Source organism: Galeopterus variegatus, unplaced genomic scaffold (assembly GCF_000696425.1).
Source record: "Galeopterus variegatus unplaced genomic scaffold, G_variegatus-3.0.2 Scaffold3644, whole genome shotgun sequence".
Lineage (NCBI taxonomy): Eukaryota > Metazoa > Chordata > Mammalia > Dermoptera > Cynocephalidae > Galeopterus > Galeopterus variegatus.
The window spans coordinates 169,451-177,256 of NW_007729755.1; the positions used below are offsets into that span (position 1 = coordinate 169,451).

Sequence of the window (7,806 nt, forward strand, 5' to 3'; positions counted from 1 at the left end):
CCAGCTCTTTTTTGGTTATCATTTGCAAAGAATGTCTTTTGTCTTCAATGCAATAATGCCTTTAAGTCTAAAGTGTGTATATGTCTTGCAGATAGCATACAATTAGATCAAGGGTTTTTTTTTTTTTTCCTTCATTCTGCCAATCTCTGCCTCCAAATTGAAGAGTTTAATCCATGTACATTTAATGTAATTACTATTAGTATTTTGTCTTCCATTTTGTTATTTGTTTTCTATATATCATATATTTTGTGTTTCTTAATAATTTATTACTGCTTTATTTTGTATTAGATAGATATTTTCTAGTGTACCATTCTCAAGCCTTGCCATTTCTTTTAATATAAATTTTTCAGTTATTTCCCTAGTGATTGGCCTACAGTTTGCCATTAACATCATATTATATAACAATCTAGTTTGACTTAATACCAAATTAATTCCAATAGTATACAAAAACTTTTTTCCTATGTAGTGCCATCTTTTCTCTTTATGCTGTTGTTGTCACAAATTCTATCTTTATATATTGTGCCCATCAACATAGATCTATAATTATTACTTTATGTCATCTTTTAATTAGACAGAAAAAAGTTAAAAACAAAAAATACATTCTTTTTTATATTTACCTCTGTAAATATACCTTTACCAGTGCTTTTTATTTCTTCATGTGTATTTGAGTTACTACCAAATGCCCTTTCATTCCAACTTCAAGGATTCCCATTAGCATTTATTGAAGCATTTGTCTACTAGCTACAAACTCTCTAAATTTCTGTTAATCTTAAAATTTCTTAATTTACCTTTCATTTTTGAAGGATAGTTTTGCTTTTTATTCAGCATTTTGTTTTTATTCAGCATTTTAAATATTTCATTCCTCTTCTTTCTGGACTCCAAAGTTTCTGATGAAAAATCAGCTTTCAATCTTATTGAAGATCCTTGGTGTGTGAGTAGTAACTCTCTGGCTGCTTTGAAGATTCTCTTTGCCTTTGGGTTTTAACAGTTTGATTATGACTGTCTAAATATGTGGATTTCTTTAAATGTATCCTACTTGGAGTTGATTAAGCTTCTTTGCTCTCTAGATTGATATTTTTCATCCAATTTTAGAAGTTTTTGACCATATTTTTTCAAATATTCTTCTACCCCTTTCTATTTCTTCTCTCCCTCTGGTACTTCTATTAAATAAATATTGGTGTACTTGATAATGTCCCAGAGGTCTCAAAGGCTCCATTCATTTTTCTTTATTCTTTTATTTTTCTTCTGTCCCTCAGACTGGATAACCTCCATTGACTTATTTTTAAACTTTCTGATTCTTTCCATTGCATGCTCAAATCTGACCTTGAGTTTCTCCTGTAAGTTTTTTATTTCAGTTACTGTAATTTTTAACTCCTGGATTTCTATTTTGTTTCTTTTTTAAATTTATACAATTTATTGATTTTCTCTATTTTATGAGATGTTATTTTCATATTCCTTTTAGGTCTTTATATATAATTTCCTTTAGCTCTTTCAATATATTCAAAATGGCTAATTTAATGTCTTTGACTAGTAAGTAAAATGTGTGAGCTTCTTCAGTGACAGTATCTATTGATAGCTTTTTTCCCTGTGTATGGGTTATATTTTCTTATTTCTTTCCATGCTTCATAGCATTTTTGTTGAAAACTAGACATTGCAAATATTATAATGTGGCCATTATGATAATTGGATTTTCCCACCTCCTTCCCCAGTATTATTTGCTATTACTGCTTATTGTGCTTGTTATTATTTTTTTCGTGACTTTTCTGAACCAATTCTGTAAAGTCTGTATCTCTGTTATTTGTAGTCACTGAGCTCTCTGTTACTTTATTAGTCAGCTTACAATTGGACATAGATCTTATTAAACACCTGGAACCAATAAGTATCCCAGTGTTTGTCAAGGGATACTGTGTTTGTGCTGGGGCATGCTTTCAATATTCAGCTGGGCAATTGACAACTCTGCTTTAGCCTTCATTTCCTGCTTCCACAGAACCTCAAGGTCTGTCAGAGGTGAGAGCTTAGGGTCTTCTTAGGCCTTCCTGAGCATGCACACAGCTGTGCACAGTCGTGGGTATGTGCATTGTCATTTAGATCCCTAGGAATATTCCAGAGTTTTTCAAAGTCTCTGTAGCCATTTCATTCCTCAGTTTTCTCTCTAAGCTTTTATTTAGTCTATTGTTTGCTCTGTTATCCATTGTCTCAGGTGCTTGTGATGTTAAAACATTTGATAACACTCCCTGGACAGAGGCTTCTAGCACTGGTTAAGTTCAAGGGAGGTTGAAAAAGACAAGCTGATGTAGGGTCATCCAGGGAACCACCAGACAAGTCAAATAATGACTCTTTTTTGAAAATGAGTCTTTGAAAGAGCTGCACTTACACTCCATTCCTAAGATAGGGTATTAGTTTATCAAGACTACCAATGAGCTGTAGATGTGGGGATGGGACTCTAGTGTAAGTTAAAACACCACAAACCTTGCTGTTCTTACTGAGATATACTCATCCTTCTTGACTAAATGTTTCCTGGGTTGCTGCTGGTTTAGTTTTCAGAGCTCTGAAAAAAATGATTCTGACAGTTTTTGCCAGTTTATTCTGTTTTTATGGAGGGACAAACTTTCTTTTCACCATTTTTTCCTGGTGTCTTGTCTTTATTTTTAAAAAGCTGTTTTGCTGGATATAAAATTCTTGGTTGACAGTTTATTTCAGCCCTTTGTATGTGTCATCTCCTTACCTTCTGGACTCTATTCTTTCCAATGAGAAGTCAGATGCTAATCTTATTGAGTTTCACTTATAAACTACATTTAATTTTTTTCTTACNATGGAGGGACAAACTTTCTTTTCACCATTTTTTCCTGGTGTCTTGTCTTTATTTTTAAAAAGCTGTTTTGCTGGATATAAAATTCTTGGTTGACAGTTTATTTCAGCCCTTTGTATGTGTCATCTCCTTACCTTCTGGACTCTATTCTTTCCAATGAGAAGTCAGATGCTAATCTTATTGAGTTTCACTTATAAACTACATTTAATTTTTTTCTTACTGCTTTCAAGAGTTCCTTCTTGTCTTTGGCGTTCAGCATGGTTACTATGATGTGTCTGTGTCTGGATCTCTTTGGAGTTCATTGAGCTCTTCGGATAAGAAATGTATTGACTGAACAATGGCCCCTGAAGATATACATATCTTAACCCTTGGAATCCGTGAATGTAACTTTATATGCAAAAGGAACGTTGCAGACATGATTAAATGAAAGACCTTGAGATGGGAAGATTATCTTACATTATCCAGGTGGGACCTAAATGTGGTCACATGAGTCTGTATAAAAAGTGGCAGAGGGAGATTTACCTACAATACATAAAGGACAAAAGCCTTGTAACAAAAGCAGATGGAAACAAATTCAGAGTGAGAAAATGCTGCATAACTGTTTTTGAAGATGGAGAANTTTAATCTGCAAAAACATTATTTTCATGTAATGTCACTGTACTAGTCAGCTCAGACTACCATAATAAAATACCATAGACTGGGTAGTTTAAACAACAGAAATATACTCTGTCACAGTTCTGGAGTTTGTGAACTCCAACCTTCCTGGTGCCAGTCAGTTTGGTTCCTGGTGAAAGCCCTCTTCCTGGCTTACAGACGGATGTCCACCTTCTTATTATGTCTTTGCATGATGTACAAAGAGAGAGATAATACGGACATTCTGGTCTCTCTTCTTCTTCTTATAAGGACACTAATCCTCCAAGACCAAGGTCCTGCCCTTATGATCTCATTTAGCCTTAATTACTTCTGTGAAAGTCCTACCTCCAAAGATAGTCACATTAGGGATTAGGACTTTAACATATGAATTAGGGCAGGAGTAGGGGGACACAATTCAGTCGACAGCAGTCACATTCTGAAGCTCTGGGTAGATGTAATTTGGGGGGAAGGGGCCACTATTTAATCTATTAACCCCACTAGTGTATAATTAATTTCAGTTAGTACACTTTTCAACTATAGAATTTCCATTTGGCTCTTTTTTTAAAAATTTCTATGTTTATCAATATTGTCTCTCTCTTTTTTTTTTTTTCCTTTTTTTTGTCTTTTTTTTTTTCATGACCGGCAACGGATCGCAACCCTCAGTGTCACGCCCGTACCGGACCGGGACCGGCACCGGGATCACAACCCTCGGCGTCACGCCCGCACCTCGCTCAGCCAGTGAGCGGCCGGTCTGCATGTGGGATCCGAACCCTCGGCGGGAGCGCCACCGCGCTCCCAAGCGGCGCACTGTAGCAGTGCGCCACCGGGCCGGCCCTCAATATTGTCTCTTTCAAGAGACATTGTCATCGTGCTTTTCTTCACTTCTTCAGTCCTGGTCTTCTTTAGTTGTTTGAACATGTTTGTAATAGCTGCTCTGGAGACTTTGTCTGCTGAGTCTGACAGCTGGACCCTAGCACAGGCGGTTTCTTTTGCCTGTGTTTTTCACTCTTTGAATCATGCTTTCTTATTTCTCTGCATGTCTCACTTTCTTGCTGTTGCTGAATACTGGACATTTTTGACGACGTATTGTAGCATCTCTGGAGAGCAAGGATTGCTGCTTTAATTGCTTGTTTGATTAGCTGNTTTAATCTGCAAAAACATTATTTTCATGTAATGTCACTGTACTAGTCAGCTCAGACTACCACAATAAAATACCATAGACTGGATGGTTTAAACAACAGAAATATACTCTGTCACAGTTCTGGGGTTTGTGAAGTCCAACCTTCCTGGTGCCAGTCAGTTTGGTTCCTGGTGAAAGCCCTCTTCCTGGCCTACAGATGGATGTCCACCTTTTTATTATGTCTTTGCATGATGTACAAAGAGAGAGATAATACGGACATTCTGGTCTCTCTTCTTCTTCTTATAAGGACACTAATCCTCCAAGACCAAGGTCCTGCCCTTATGATCTCGTTTAGCCTTAATTACTTCTGTGAAAGTCCTACCTCCAAAGACAGTCACATTAGGGATTAGGACTTTAACATATGAATTAGGGCAGGAGTAGGGGGACACAATTCAGTCGACAGCAGTCACATTCTGAAGCTCTGGGTAGATGTAATTTGGGGGGGAGGGGGCACTATTTAATCTATTAACCCCACTAGTGTATAATTAATTTCAGTTAGTACACTTTTCAACTATAGAATTTCCATTTTGCTCTTTTTATAAAAATTTCTATGTTGGGCCGGCCCGGTGGCGCACTGCTACAGTGCACCACTTGGGAGCGCGATGGCGCTCCCGCCGAGGGTTCGGATCCCACATATAGACCGGTTCCCGCTCACTGGCTGAGCGAGGTGCGGGCGTGACAACGAGGGTTGCGATCCCGTTGCCGGTCCCGGTCCGGTACGGGGGCAACACTGAGGGTTGCAGTCTGTTGCCAGACACGAAAAAAGACAAAAAGGAAAAAAAAAATTTCTATGTTTATCAATATTGTCTCTTTGAAGAGACATTGTCATCGTGCTTTTCTTCACTTCTTCAGTCCTGGTCTTCTTTAGTTGTTTGAACATGTTTGTAATAGCTGCTCTGGAGGCTTTGTCTGCTGGGTCTGACAGCTGGACCCTAGCACAGGTGGTTTCTTTTGCCTGTGTTTTTCACCCTTTGAATCGTGCTTTCTTATTTCTCTGCATGTCTCACTTTCTTACTGTTGCTGAATACTGGACATTTTTGACAACGTATTGTAGCATCTCTGGAGAGCAAGGATTGCTGCTTTAATTGCTTGTTTGATTAGCTGGTTAGTGACTTGGCTGAACTACTTTATTAAAATCTGTTTTCCCTACATTGTGAAGGCTCTGATTTTGCTCATCAGAGAGTGCAGACTTGAACTTCAGTGATTAACAGCCACTCGGCTGACAGTGGTTTTAACAGGGCTCTTTTTTACTGTCTCTTTCCCTGTTCTCTCTGGTAAGCACTCTGTCCCTGTAGGTATCACACCCAGCTCTTAGGCTACACTGATTGTCTGCTGACTGCTCAGTAGACAGTGTCCTGAGGCATATATTACTCACAGTATTATCCAGTTAAAATGGGCCCCTTTGCAGGAGTGGTTTTTGAGACAAGTCCTTGAGGTTTGTTTTGACCCTCACAGAGCACTTATTTCACTGGTTCACTATGGTAAATCCTGGTCTATGGTTTACCTGGTTGCTCTCATGAGCTACCAGCCTCCACTTAATTGCTTACAACCAAAATCACCATTGTCATCAAAATATTCTTGGGCTTGAACTTCTCTACACTATGTTCCAAGAAAGGTCAATCCTCCTGGGCAGAGCTTTAGAGTTTTTTGTTCCATATGCTTCTCCCCCTGAGAAAAATCTCTGATCCACTGCTCCAGAGCTTGGGGGTGCAGGGCAGGGGAGAGGTGTTGGGGCACTTATCTTGAAGTGACATGCCTACTGATGGCAGTGGTGGTAGCCTCTGGGCTTCTTTGTTTGCCTCTCCCACCATGGAACCTCTGAAGCCTTAGGAACTCGCTCAAGTGAGGGAGAGGAGTGTTCCACTGTTTTCACCCTGTGGTGCCTTGGCAGAGCCTCATCAATAAATGAGGGTGTGTGGAGGAAGAAAGCTTCCATTCCAAGTGCAAATCACCAGGAATTTAGCCTCGGCAACAAGGGGCTGGGGAGAGATGAGAAATGCTGATACCCAACCCCTCGTAGAGGTGTACCAGAGCCCTCGACTAGGAGTTGGAGCGGGGGGCGGGGTCCTGTGTTCTTGAGCACATGTGTCCAGAATGGAGCTTCTATCACAGTTGGTTGGGGCTGGAGGAAAGAAAGCAGTTCGTGNTTTTGTTCCATATGCTTCTCCCCCTGAGAAAAATCTCTGATCCACTGCTCCAGAGCTTGGGAGTGCAGGGCAGGGGAGAGGAGTTGGGGCACTTATCTTGAAGTGACATGCCTACTTTATGAGCAGGGCACTGATGGCAGTGGTGGTAGCCTCTGGGCTTCTTTGTTTGCCTCTCCCACCACGGAGCCTCTGAAGCCTTAGGAACTCGCTCAAGTGAGGGAGAGGAGTGTTCCACTGTTTTCACCCTGTGGTGCCTTGGCAGAGCCTCATCAATAAATGAGGGTGTGTGGAGGAAGAAAGCTTCCGTTCCAAGTGCAAATCACCTGGAATTTAGCCTCAGCAACAAGGGGCTGGGGAGAGATGAGAAATGCTGATACCCAACCCCTCGTAGAGGTGTACCAGAGCCCTCGACTAGGAGTCGGAGTGGGGGGCGGGGTCCTGTGTTCTTGAGCACACGTGTCCAGAATGGAGCTTCTATCACAGTTGGTTGGGGCTGGAGGAAAGAAAGCAGTTCGTGGCTCAAGTGCCACAGACTCTTGCTGCTCCTGCCAAGATTTAGTCTATTTCTTGAATAAATGAGCTATATGTTTGTAGAACAACTTCCCAAGAACTTAATGTTGTGTGTGTGTATGCATGTTTTAATAATTTTTACTACTTATGGTTGTTTCACTGAGTAGCAGGCCCATGGAGCTTCTCCTGTTTCCATTCCACTCGCAGAACTAAAGGCTCTGTCTTAATCTTATTTTTATTTTCTCTGAATCTTTCAACTTCCTCTTGAAAATCCAAGACAGTTTCAGGCCTGGCAAGAAACTGCTTCTGCGTAATTTCTCAAAATCCCTATTGTCTATAGGGTTTTTCAACTGAATGCTTGGGTCTGAAGACTATTGTTTCTTAAATGGGCTTCTATAAGAATGTGACTCTTTTTTTTCCCAGGCAATAAATGAGGCTGACTAAATATAGGAGGAAAGTCTCATTAAAGGAGATATCAGTAAGAAAGAACACAAATAATACAGTAAAAGTATACTCTCACATATCAT

The 7,806-nt window shown here is 40.0% G+C and overlaps 1 pseudogene; it reads right to left on the reverse strand.

The window, feature by feature from the left end:
* Positions 1-4,344: 4,344 nt before the first annotated feature.
* The window catches only part of LOC103601238, a 34,790-nt pseudogene continuing 31,328 nt past the window's right edge, over positions 4,345-7,806 (reverse strand).